Source organism: Ovis aries, chromosome 18, assembly GCF_016772045.2.
Source record: "Ovis aries strain OAR_USU_Benz2616 breed Rambouillet chromosome 18, ARS-UI_Ramb_v3.0, whole genome shotgun sequence".
Lineage (NCBI taxonomy): Eukaryota > Metazoa > Chordata > Mammalia > Artiodactyla > Bovidae > Ovis > Ovis aries.
The window spans coordinates 62,140,373-62,153,406 of NC_056071.1; the positions used below are offsets into that span (position 1 = coordinate 62,140,373).

General features: G+C 44.9%; 1 protein-coding gene across 14 annotated transcripts in view; it reads right to left on the reverse strand.

Moving 5' to 3' along the window:
• SETD3 (SET domain containing 3, actin N3(tau)-histidine methyltransferase) overlaps window positions 1–12,882 on the reverse strand; it is a 76,966-nt gene extending 64,084 nt beyond the window's left edge. For 6 of the 14 annotated variants that reach the window (XR_006056916.2, XM_027957381.3, XM_042235471.2 and 3 more), the window contains exons 1-2: window positions 12,701–12,882; window positions 8,631–8,694 (exon numbers count right to left, since the gene is read on the reverse strand). The gene's annotated coding sequence lies outside the window, so the exon portion shown is untranslated. Of the gene's footprint in view, window positions 1–8,630; window positions 8,695–8,771 lie in introns of all 14 variants that reach the window. The other 8 variants (XM_042235476.2, XM_042235474.2, XM_042235473.2 and 5 more) reach the window with 3 other exon arrangements.
• Between the last annotated feature and the right edge of the window lie 152 nt (window positions 12,883–13,034).

Below are 13,034 nucleotides of genomic sequence, written 5' to 3' on the forward strand. Positions count from 1 at the left end.
ATACAGGCCCAAAAGACATAAAGTAGCTTGCCCAGGCTGTTGTTCAGTTGCTAAGTCATGTCTGACTCTTTGTGACCCCATAGACTGCAGAATGCCAGGCTTCCCTATCCTTCACCATCTTCTGGAGCTTGCTCAAACTCATGTCTGTTGAGTCAGTGATACCATCCAACCATCTCGTCCTCTGTCGTCCCCTTCTCCTCCTGCCTTCATTCTTTTCCATCAACAGGGTCTTTTCCAGTGAGTCAGCTCTTCATATCAGGGGGCCAAAGTATCGGAGCTTCAGCATCAGTCCTTCCAATGAATATTCAGGATTGATTTCCTTTAGGATTCACTGGTTCGATCTGCTTGCAGTCCAAGGGACTCTCAAGAGTCTTCTCCAACACCACAGTTCAAAAGCATCAATCTTTCAGCAGTCAGCTTTCTTTATGGTCCAACTCTCACATCCATACATGACTCCTGGAAAAATCAAGCTTTGACTTGACGGACCTTTGTTGGCAAAGTAATGCCTCTGCTTTTTAATATGCTGTCCAGGTTGGTCATAGCTTTTCTTCCAAGGAGCAAGTGTCTTATAAAATTTCATGGCTGCAGTCACTACCTGAAGTGATTTTGGAGCCCAAGAACATAAAGTCTCTCACTGTTGCCATTGTTTTTTCATCTATTTGCCATGAAGTGATGGGACCAGATGCCATGATCTTTGTTTTTTGAATGCTGAGTTTTAAGCCAGCTTTTTCACTCTCCTCTTTCACTTTAATCAAGAAGCTCTTTAGTTCCTCTTTGCTTTCTGCCGTAACAGTGGTGTCATCTGCATATCTGAGGTTATTGATATTTCTCTCAGCAACCTTGATTCCGGCTTCTGCTTCATCCAGCCCGGCATTTTGCATGATATACTCTGCATAGAAGTTAAATAAGCAGGTGACAATATACAGCTTTGACGTACTCCTTTCCCAATTTGTAACCAATCCATTGTTCCACGTAAGGTTCTAACTCTTGCTTCTTGACCTGCATACAGATTTCTCAGAAGGCAGGTAAGGTAGTCTGGTATTTCCATCTCTTCAAGATTTTTCCACAGTTTGTTGTGATCACACAGTCAAAGGCTGAAGCAGAAGTAGATGTTTTTCTGGAATTCTCTTGCTTTTTGATAATCCAACAGATGTTGGCAATTTGATCTCTGGTTCCTCTGCCTTTTCTAAATCCAGCTTGAACATCTGGAAGTTCTTGGTTTACATACTGTTGAAGTCTAGCTTGGAGAATTTTGAACATCACTTTGCTAGGGTGTGTGATGAGTGCTTGTGTGGTAGTGTGAACATTCTTCGGCATTGCCTGTCTTTGGGATTGGAGTGAAAACTGACCTTTTCCAGTCCTGGGAAAATGCTGAGTTTTCCAAATTTGCTAGCATACTGAATGCAGCACTTTCACAGCATCATCTTTTAGGATTTGAAAGAGTTCAGCTGGAATTCCATCACCTCCACTAGCTTTGTTCATAGTGATGCTTCCTAAGGCCCACTTGACTTCACATTCCAGGATGTCCGGCTCTAGGTGAGTGATCACACCATCGTGGTTATCTGCGTCATGAAGATCTCTTTGGTATAGTTCTTCGGTGTATTCTTGCCACCCCTTCTTACTTACTTTCTGCTTCTGTTAGGTCCATACTGTTTCTGTCCTTTATTCTGTCCTTCTTTGCATGAAATGTTACCTTGGTATCTCCGATTTTCTTGGAAAGATCTCTAGTCTTTCCCATTCTATCGTTTTCCTCTATTTCTTTGCACTGATTGCTGAGGAAGGCTTTCTTATCTCTCCTTGTTCTTCTTTGGAACTCTGCATTCAGTTGGGTATATCTTTCTTTTTCTCCTTTCCCCTTCACTTTTCTTCTCTTCTCAGCTATTTGTATGGCTTTCTCAGACAACCATTTTGCCTTTTTGCATTTCTTTTTCTTGGGGATGGTCTTGATGACTGTCTCCTGTACAATGTTACAAACCTCCGTCCATAGTTCTTCAGGCACTGTCTATCAGACCTAATTCCTTGAAACTAATTTGTCACTTCCACTGTGTAATCATATGGGATTTGATTTAGGTCATACCAGAATGGTCTAGTAGTTTTCCATACTTTCTTCAACTTAAGTCTGAATTTGGCAATAAGGCGTTCACGGTCTGTGCCACAGTCAGCTCCCAGTCTTGTTACTGCTGACTGTATAGAGCTTCTCCATCTTTGGCAGCAAAGAATATAAACAGTCTGATTTCAGTGTTGACCATCTGGTGATGTCCGTGTGGAGAGTCGTCTCTTGTGTTGGTGGAAGAGGGTGTCTGCTATGATCAGTGTGTTCTCTTGGCAAAATTGTTAGCCTCTGCCCTGCTACATTTTGTACTCCAAGGCCAAGCTTGTGTTACTCCAGGTATCTCTTGACTTCCTACTTCTGCATCCAGTCCCCCATGAGGAAAAGGACATCTTTTTTTGGTGTTAGTTCTAGAAAGTCTTGTAGGTCTTCACAGAACCATTCAACTTCTGCTTCTTCGGCATTAGCGGTTGGAGCAGAGATTTAGATTACTGTGATACTGAATGGTTTGCCTTGGAAACAAATGAGGATCATTCTGTCATTTTTGAGATGGCACCCAAGTACTGCATTTCAGACTCTCTTGTTGATTTTGAGGACTACTCCATCTCTTCTAAGGGATTCTTGCCCACAGTAGTAGATATAATGGTCATCTGAATTAAATTCACCCCTTCCAGTCCATTTTAGTTCACTGATTCCTAAAATGTCAATGTTCACTCTTGCCACCTCATCTTCGACCACTTCCAATTTACCTTGATTCATGGACCTAACAATCCAAGTTCTTACGCAATACTGTTCTTTACAGCATCGGACCTTACTTTTACCCCCCAGACATATCCACAAATGGCCATTGTTTCCACTTTGGCTCAGCCGCTTCATTCCTTCTGGGGCTTTTTTTTTTTTCTTTTTTTTTTTTTTGCTCTTCTCTAGTAGCATATTGGGCACGTACTGACCTGGGAAGTTCATCTTTCAGTGTCATATCTTTTTGCTCTTTCATACTGTTCATGGGGTTCTCAAGGCAAGAATGCTGAAATGGTTTGCCATTCCCTTCTCCAGTGGACCACATTTTGTCAGAACTCTCTGCCATGACCTGTCTGTCTTAGGTGGCCCTACACGTCATGGCTCATACTTTCACTGAGTTAGACAAGGCTGTGGTCCGTGTGATCCATGTTTGGTTAGTTTTCTGTGACTGTGGTTTTCATTCTGTCTGGTCTCTGCTGGATAAGGATAAGAGGCTTATGGAAGCTTCCTGATAAGAGGTACTGGCTATGGGGCAAACTGGATCTTGCTCTGATGAGCAGGATGCTAAGTAAATCTTTAACCCAATTTTCTGCTGATGGGTTAGACAGTAGGAATCTTCCAGGTAGGCACTGTCAACTCACTCTTCATTAAGGAGGGTGTAGGGAAGTGCCTGTCCTTGTCCCTGAGGTGCAGGAGCCTAGGTCTAGATCAGCTCTTAACCTGTGCTACCCAGAAGCCAGGCTGTCAGTGACCTTGTCCAGGAAAGTCCTCCAGTCACCTGGCCCCCTCTGTCAGGAGCCCCTCACCACTTAGCCCCCCTGCACACTGACTCAGGGGCATTCTCAAGCCTTAAGGGTACCTGAAGAACTCACGCTTCAGGAGGGTGGTGGGTCTCTGTACCAACTCCTATGGCCCAGTTCAGCAGTTCTGAACTCTGCAGCCATCAATGTCTGGAAGATTCATTTGCCTCTGGATTCGATGTGGTTCGGCACCAACCCTTCTAGTATTTGTGTACAGACACCTGACTAGAAGCACCTCAGAGGCAAATGCGCATTTCTTCTCACCCTAGAAAGTACCAGGCCTTCCTGCCACTATAACCCCCTTTGGCCCGGCACCACCTCCTGATCTATTAGAGACTTTTGTGAAGATGCTGAAGTCTCAGCTCCAACCCCACCTACCAACAGCTCCCTCCCCACTCTGCACCCAGAGCCCAGCCCTGAGCCTCTGCAGCCTCACCCGCTGAGGTCGACTTCATTTACGGGCTATCTCATCCACTGGAGTGGGCTTCCATGTTATAGCAAAAAAACCCCAACCTTCCATTTCAAAATGATTTGTAGGGTCTAGGATGGTGTGACAGACACAGTTGAGGGTCAAGATTTGTTGAATGAAGGAAAATCTAATTTTAATGCACTAGTGTTACTTGTACACTTCCCAGGTGGCGTTAGTCGTAAAGATCTGCCTGCCAGTGCAGGAGTTCAACCCCTGGGTTAGGAAGATCCCCTGGAAGAGGTGACGGCAAACCACTCCAGTATTCTTGCCTAGAAAATCCCATGGATAGAGGTGCCTGGCGTGTGACAGAACATGAGGGTCGCAAAGAGTCGGATACAACTAAGCGACTGAGCACGCACAATCTTACTTGTGAGTGATTTATTTCCCATCACTATAGTAAGACTATACAGCAACGAACGATTTTGATATATTCCCCCACCACTGACAGGACAGGAGCCAAAATGAGACATTTACTTAACTACTGCCTCTAAAGAACTAGGGTGACTCTTCAATCAAAATACAACTTTATACACATAAAGTGATATAAAATTCATATTTAAAAGATGGCTTCTTTTGGGAATCCAGTTTCTTGTCAGAAAAGTTTTAAGAAATTAAATTTCATAAAAGAATCTCTCTGCTTTCTAGAAAGCAATCAAGCAGAAAGAAGTTCATTTCCAACAGAAATGGAAAAGCTGCAACTCGCGCATGACTTTGCGCTCCGGGGACACTTGTACGGGGGTGTAAGCGTCAGCACAGCATTGTCCCGGGCACACTGTCCCTGCCACAGCCCGCTGCGGCCGGCAGTGACCACTGTCACATCAGGGGACTCACACACGACTATGACTTGGCCAAGAGCCCATCGCCATCAAGCAATGGACCCACAGCTTCAACCTGAAGTCCTGTGTTAGGCCCAGCACATGTGCAATGAGACAAGCTCGCCGGCATCCCCATGCCAGGACCATGCCGGTCACGGCAGAAGATAAACAAGTGAGGGACAATCAGGCCAGCGGCCTCAAGGATGAGGAGGTGGGCACCCAGGACACAGCCTGGTAACTCCTCGACTGTGTGAGAAGTTACGAAACAAAGAGGGGCAGGGAATAAAGTGCAGTTGAAGAACGACTGGATGCTAAGATTCAGCTGGAGAAAAGTGTTAGAATCCAGTCTGGGTGGCCTCCTAAATTCAACCCCCTTCTGCCTTTCTTAGCTAACGAAGATGTCCCCAACACCAAGGATTTAAAATAACTACCTACCCTGTTTATTTATGATTCAAAAACTTGTTACACACCATGAATAATTTTCATTGTGAGTTCAGCTAAATTTGGGGCAGGATTCCAAGTTTTAGCAAATGAAAGAGCCAAATAGGTATCCTGAATATTCTTAATGTTCTCAGTGGAAAAAAACTACTGCTTAGTTTAACTCATCAACTTCCTACAAAGATTCAATATTTATCTTCAATATTTATTTCAAATATGCTTATTAGAAAAAATATGTGTTAAATCAGATCTGTGTATACATACATAACGGAAAAGGCAGTGGCAAACCACTCTTGTACACTTGCCTGGAAAATCCCATGGACGGAGGAGCCTGGTGGGCTGCAGTCCATGGGGTCACCAAGAGTCAGGCACAACCAAGCGACTTCACTTTCACTTTTCACTTTCATGCATTGGAGAAGGAAATGGCAACCCAGTCCAGTGTTCTTGCCTGGAGAATCCCAGGGACAGGGGAGCCTGGTGGGCTGCCATCTCTGGGGTCGCACAGAGTCGGACACGACTGAAGCGACTTAGCAGCAGCAGCAGCGGCATACATACATAAAGTTAAATTCCAAATTCCAGTCAAAAGGTACAATACTAAATAAAAGATCTGTTTCCTTAAAGTTTAGATCAAAATCTGGTATAAACTATGAATTCTTATTGAATTATCTTAGGGGAAACAAATATGTTTTTAAAAAAAGAACTTAATACTTAAAGACAAAAGAAAATGCTATGTAGAAAAGCAATACTGAATTGACAAGCAAATGGAGTCTACAATAAACAGTTACTACAGTGACAGTCCTTGAAAGGAAGGGCCATCAATAAAAAAAACAGCAAGCTAAGAGTTTTACACATATCTATATTTCTCCACCATCAAGATTTTTAAAAAGCTACAGAATCTTCAAATCTGGCTTTTTATAACACCATAAACTATTTTGCAAGTCTATCAACAACCTCTCCACTTAAAAGATGGAACAGACCTAGAAAACAGTAAAATAGATGGCATATTCAATTATTATTTAAATTGCTAATATGCAAGTGGCATCTGTAATTAACCACCACTTCTGATCAACAAAGTGATTCTTTTACATCTCAACCGCACAGGTGGGGAGAAACATGAACACAGAGCATGCAGGGAGCTTGGCTGAGGGGACAGTGGGAGCGGTAAGGGAGGGTGCTGGAGACTTAACCCATTTTTACAAAACTTAGATCACACTTACTGAACAGACTGAATTCAGCTGCGTGGGCTTTTTTTCTGTCCCCCAAATATTCTACATGGAAAGACTGTAAATGTGCATTACTCTTAAATTGTTTTCCACTAATTACAACTAGAATAAACATTTCTGATTACACTACTTGGTAATTCACCCAGAAAACTTCTGTTCAAGCCCAGCATCTGCTTTTCAACACATCCTGCATCCTTCCTCTCCTCTGCAGCTGGATCAACTAAGGGAGAGAATGGCCCTCAGGCTTTCTCCTACCTTGGGCTCCCAGCTGTAAAGGCATTTGAAGGGAGTGCAAAGCCTGCCTGATCTCTGGAGGAAGAAAAGAACCTCACTGAAATCCCTTGCAGGCCATTAGGATCAGAGGATGACATTCTGAATTAAATACACAAATTAAAGGATGGCGGCCTAGACAAATAAAAGCGCTCCCAAATTGAAAAGTATTTAAGTTCTCTCTGCTACAAAAACTGATTAGGTGTACATAGTCCTTGCATTGGCACCATGTTAACTGAAATGTCAGGAACATCCCTCTTTGCACGGTGGCAGGATCTAGTAACATGGTCAAGTCATACTAACTTATCCCACTTCAAGAGGCTAAGGAGCACCCACCATTCCAATTTCTATCAAAGGAGGCATGTGTGTCACAACTCACAGCCACCAAGAAGTCAAGGCAGGCAGACAGGCAAGACAGTGGAATTAATTTCAACTCAGTAGCTACACACATAGCAAGATGAAGCTAGACCTATAAGCTGTAAGTGAGTAAAACTTCAATTTTTATACAGAACATGTTGGGCTGTCAGTTAGATACACAAACACACAAACTTGAGATCTTTTTTTAAAAGATACAGATATTTCTTGCTTTCTACAATGTTACCATATTTCCACTAATATACATGATAATTTTAGAGATGCTTAAACTATCTTTGATTGACTTTCCAATACATAATAGGTGTACTTTTAAACTGCTGTTGAATTAAGTTATAAACACCATTAAATTAAAATGAGGCTTCTATTTAAACAAAGTTGCTCCCCAAAAAAAACCCTCTTTATAAAGCAAAGAATCACTCAGTATCATAAATAATCATTTCCTATTATATCTTTCTTAAAGAAAAATGCTAACGGGTGAAGAAACAGCTAGCTGTAATCTGTCAAGAAGTTACTTACAAACCACCCACACTCCTCCCATAAGGATACTAGATTCTCAAACTGTGGAATGTCAGGTTTGGAAGAGACTTCTGGGTTTATTATCTGTGTTCTCAGCACAAACATCTTTAAAACAATGACATCTAATGTTAGGTAGCAGGTACGGTTGTCAAAGTGCTTTGTGAACCAGAGCCAAATTCAACTCAAGGATATTTTACTAACACGGATGGTCCCCAACTCAAGATGGTTCAGCTTCGACTATTTTGACTTTAATACAGATGGTGCAAAAGCCATAGGCATCCAGGGGAATCCCTGCATTCTGACCTATCCCAGGCTAGTGATATGCAGTGCAATGCCCACTGGGGTGCTGAGCAGCGAGTCTCGGCCGCCAGCCAGCCAACAGAGCGCGAGGGCAAGCAACCAGCACACTGGCCACCATTCGGAACCTAGACCACCGTTTGGCTTTTCACTTTCAGGATAGCAGTCAACAAATAAGAGGAGACAGTCAGCACATTGGAGAAGGCAATGGCAACCCACTCCAGTATTCTTGACGGAGGAGCCTGGTAGACTGCAGTCCATGGGGTCGCTAGGAGTCGGACACAACATTGGAGAAGAAAATGGCAATCCACTCCAGTGTTCTTGCCTGGAGAATCCCAGGGACAGCAGAGCCTGGTAGGCTGCCGTCTATGGGGTCGCACAGAATCGGACAAAACTGAAGCGACTTAGCAGCAGCAGCAGCAGCAGTCAGCACATTATTATGAAACAGGCTTGTGTTAGACGACTTTGCCCAACTGTAGGCTAATGTCAGTGTTCTGAGCATGTTTAAGGTCGGCCAGGCTAAGGAGTTTGGTATGTTAGGTGTACTAACTGCATTTTCAACAATGATATTTTCAAATGCTATCAGGATAAAACCTCATCATAAATTGAGGAAGATCAGTATAGCCAAAACAGCCTTACTTTTCCACCAGCCAAGTGAACAAGTGAATTCACACTTGGATTCAGAGCATATTTCTTGAGTAATCTGCAAAGGAAAGATAAGTTAAAACAGCCTTTAGGATAAGGTGATAACCAACTAAACCCTTGGTTACATAAACTGACCTTCAGCTAGATCCGAGTGCTTCATTAAACAATAAATCCAAATGCAGTTTTACTCCAAATGCAATTATTCATGCTAACTGTCATTTTGTTTGTTTCCAGGCTAACTGTCATTTTGTTTGTTTCCAGGCTGTTGAAAGCGTGTGCGCCCTGGGGCAGGTTCCCACATGACCGCCTTCGTCCTAACTGCACCATTCAGGCATTCTCTGTATCAGGAACTGAGGTAAACATTTTACACAGTAGATAAAGGAAGATACTATGCCCACTTTACAGATGAGAAAGTTTAGCGAGGTTAATCAATTTATGCAATTTAGTCAAGTTTAGCGAGGTTAATCAATTTACGCAATGTGATAGACAGCTGGTAGCAGAGCCTCATCAGCACAGCCTGATGTCCAACTTCACCAATGCCCAATAGTATTAACATGTGAGAGGCTAAAATTTTACTCTGGCTTGGTAATCAGTACCACTTTACCTCTCAAAATCTTAACTTCAGAATTAGATTTCGTCTTCCATTGCAAGCCAAGAGTGTTTGGGCTTATCTTGATTATTTAATTAACTTCTAATAATACTTGGAAAGGACTTGAATAAGAAAAAATTTTTTCAAAGCCTCAACTTTGGAATTTGAATTTTATAATCATTTGGAATCATTTTTTTTCTTCCATTCAAATTTATTTCAGCTGAAAATTGTCAATAGCTGTGTTTGTACTTCCGGTTTTACAATCTGTTTACTTCTAAACCTAGAAGAAACTCCCAGAAGGAAAAGGAGTCTACAGAGCTAATCTCTGGCCTGAGTTACTGAAGGAATTTAACAACAGAAAGGATTGCTAATCTTGCCAATTCTGTTAACTTTTTTCCCCATAAGACTATTAAGTGACTTAGAAAAAAGAAGTCTCAATTCCTTCGTAATTAAAAAAAATTATATTACTATTTTGTTAGAAATTTACTTTGAGAATAAACATCATGTAAATTTCCTGGTGGCTTAGAGGGTAAAGGGTCTGCCTGCAATGCGGGAGACCCAGGTTCAATCCCTGATTCGGGAAGATTCCCTGGAGAAGGAAATGGCAACCCACTCCAGTACTCTTGCCTGGAAAATCCCATGGACAGAGGAGCCTGGAAGGCTGCAGGCCATGGGGTCCGGAAGAGTCGGACATGTCTGAGCAACTTCACTTGATGGGTAAATTATATTTGCAGATAAAAGTATTTTACAATTTCCAATTTTATGAGTTGAAAACTGAGATAACGTAAGGAAATCCAGGATACAGAAGTCAATTTTGCCAAGTAAGGTACACTTGTACAGGCAATAAAAGTTAGGATCAGGAAAATTCAAAAGCAAGGAATCCTTAAACTAATACCTGTAAGCAGTTAAATATGATTCAGAATGAACTGATAGCCAAGATAAAACACTTCTTCAATTGTACAAAGAAAAAAGGATGCATAGGAAATCAAAATATTATTTCTGATAAATCAATGGGCCCAGATATATTACTTTTTAATTGAGAAAACCAGTTTCTAAAGATAAAAAACCTCCCAGTGACAGATATTCATCAAACTGCATCAAGAAAGATACAGTATCACAAGTTACGTTTCTAAAAACTACTGCAGATTACTGATTAAAAAGAGAGAGAAACTATGCAGTTCGAACATTTTAAGGGACTTGGAATATCTCAAACTAGATTGACACCTTGCAAAAAAAAAGAGAAACCCTGAGCCAGGGGTTAAGATTTTTACTCATATATTTACTAAAATTCCACAGGCCACAAACTAGGTACCTGGTTCCCACTGAATTCAATGACCATCTACTAGACATTTACTGCGAGGAACCTCGGTCATACTGCAGACAGCCTCTTCCAGCCACCCCCGTCTTTGTCATCTTTTTCAAGATCATGAGAGCAGCAAGTTCTAAGGAAAGGTTGTGACCAGTTATCAGAGCTCTTAGAATAAAACAGTTTTCTAGGGGCTGAACTTTAGAATGGAAAACTTTCAGTACAACCTTCACAGCTCTCTCATTTTCCAATGGCTTCTAAAGCAAAGGTTTAATCATCATTCAAAATGTGGCCTAAATGTTCACCACACGGAAGAGCAGCTTAGTGTTAGTGTCTTCCTGACAATCTTATTGCACATTAGTGTCTTCCTGACAATCTTATTGCACTATTATTGACTGATGAACAGAAGTTTTCATGTCTACAGACATGCAGGTATAAATGTTTCACCTTTGAGTCCAACATCATTACTATTCCAAGGATCACTGGAGAAGAGACCAGAAGCAGCCACTATTTAACTCATTCAGACTAGAGTTTCACTGCACACATTAACTTACAATTTTGAAAATATATATATATATATATGTGACAAACAACAGGGTAGCAGAAGGAAAACTGAGGTTGTTGAGGGCGCATAAAAGTTGTTCTGTAGCTGTTTGAGAACTTGGCTTTGCACATTACTTCCCTGGGCCAGAGGAAAACTCCTCAAAATGCTGGAACCTTTCCAAACTATCAATCACAACAGCCCCAGGGACTAATCTGGTAAGATGAGACTGCATGCATAGTAGCCCGAATAGACACACTACATCATGGCTCAAGTAAGTCTTTTCAAATTTTAATGGTGGAGAAAAGCTGCTTTTATTTTGCTATACTCTCAAGTTAAATGCATTCACTTCAAACAGTTCAAAAAAAAAGCTTCTCCTAAATAATTACTAGTTTCTTCAGTTTGGAAATAGCAGTGGGGTCATTTTGGAGAGGAAAAATGGGCAAGAGGTATCATTTGCACATGATAAAATCCACACTTTTGCCAGTTTTGACAAACCCATACACCGCAAGCAAGTTATGTTCGGATCCGTCGCTAAAGGGTTAACGCCGCAGAGGATGTTAAAAGCAAAAGTCACCTGTCAACGTACTTTAAAAGCACTTTTGCTTCTGAAACATCACCTCCTGTATTTGTAAATGGAACACAATACACTCCAAGTGATCCTAAACCTGTCAACACACAGCGAGGGTAAGCACTCCGCCCCTCCCCCCCGCCCCACGCGCCTGTTTCCCCGCAGCAAGTGGCGCCCGACTCACTAATCGGCTCCCTTCTGCACCCGCACCCCCTCACGCCCCCACCCCGGAGTATAAACAGAGGAGAGAGGGGGTGCAGACTTGCATCGCCAGGCTGGAGTCACGAGGAAAAAGAGTTTGATACCCCGGAATGATAAACTCCAAAGCACTGAATTCTTCTTCCTAGTAGGGCACGGAGCGTGGGGAAGATGGCCAAGGGGCGCGTGGGAAGAGAGATGACCTATTTTCAACGACCGTTTTTATAACTGGAAAGTGAGGGAGAGAAGCGGGGCGAGGGAGGGGCTAGTCCCCGGCACCCCCGCGGACGCCTGAGGTGTGGAGAGAGGAACACGAAAGCCACACAGCCCTGGCCCAGGCGGCGGGGTGACGACGGGAAGGAGGGAGGAGAGAGGAAGGAAGCGGGTGCGCGAGCCAGCGGCACGCAGGGCCGAGCCCACGGGCGCGAGAGGGACGGACCCCGGCCCCACCCGGTGGGCGCCGAGGGGCCGGGCATTCCTGCACCTGCTGCCGCCGTCTCGGGGCGGGCGGAGCGGGGACTAGGAGGCGTTGGGAGCCGGGAGGGGATGAACGCGCCCCAACCCCCGCCCCAGCCCCGGGCAAGGCCGGAGGGCAGAAGGGCCGTGCGGCGCACGCCGACCTCGCCGGACTCCCGGCGCCCAAGGCCCGACCCGCCGGGCCCCCAGGGAGCACACCGCCTTCCGCACTCTGGGCCCAGAGGGGCCAGCGGGGCGCGGGCCTGACTACGGCCGAGGGCCGCCGGCCCGGGCGTGGGGCGGCCGCGCAGCGCTCCGGGGCTGGCTAGCTGGCGGTGGCGGAGGGCAGCGCGAGTCGGCTCCGAGGGCCGCGCGCTGAGGAGGAGCCGCCGCCGGCACTCACCTGCCCACTTTTGCCCCGTCGCGCGGCGGCGGCGGCGCCACACTCCGCCGGGACCCACAAGCCACCTCAACCAAGCCCCAGGCAGCGGCGGCGGCGGCGGCGGTGGCGGCGGCGGCGGCCGGACGGGAGGGGGCGGGACGGCTGCCTCAGACAGCCCCGCCGCCGCGGCCCAACCCCGCTCCGCCCGCCCCCGGGCCCCGCCCTCGAGGCGCCGCCGCCGCCGCCGCCCATTGGCCCGCGATTCAGACGCAGGGGGCGCGGCCCCGCCCCATCGCCCCCTGACCGTTCCGCGCCGGTTCCTCCCCAGCCATTGGACGAGCGAACTCCTCGGTCC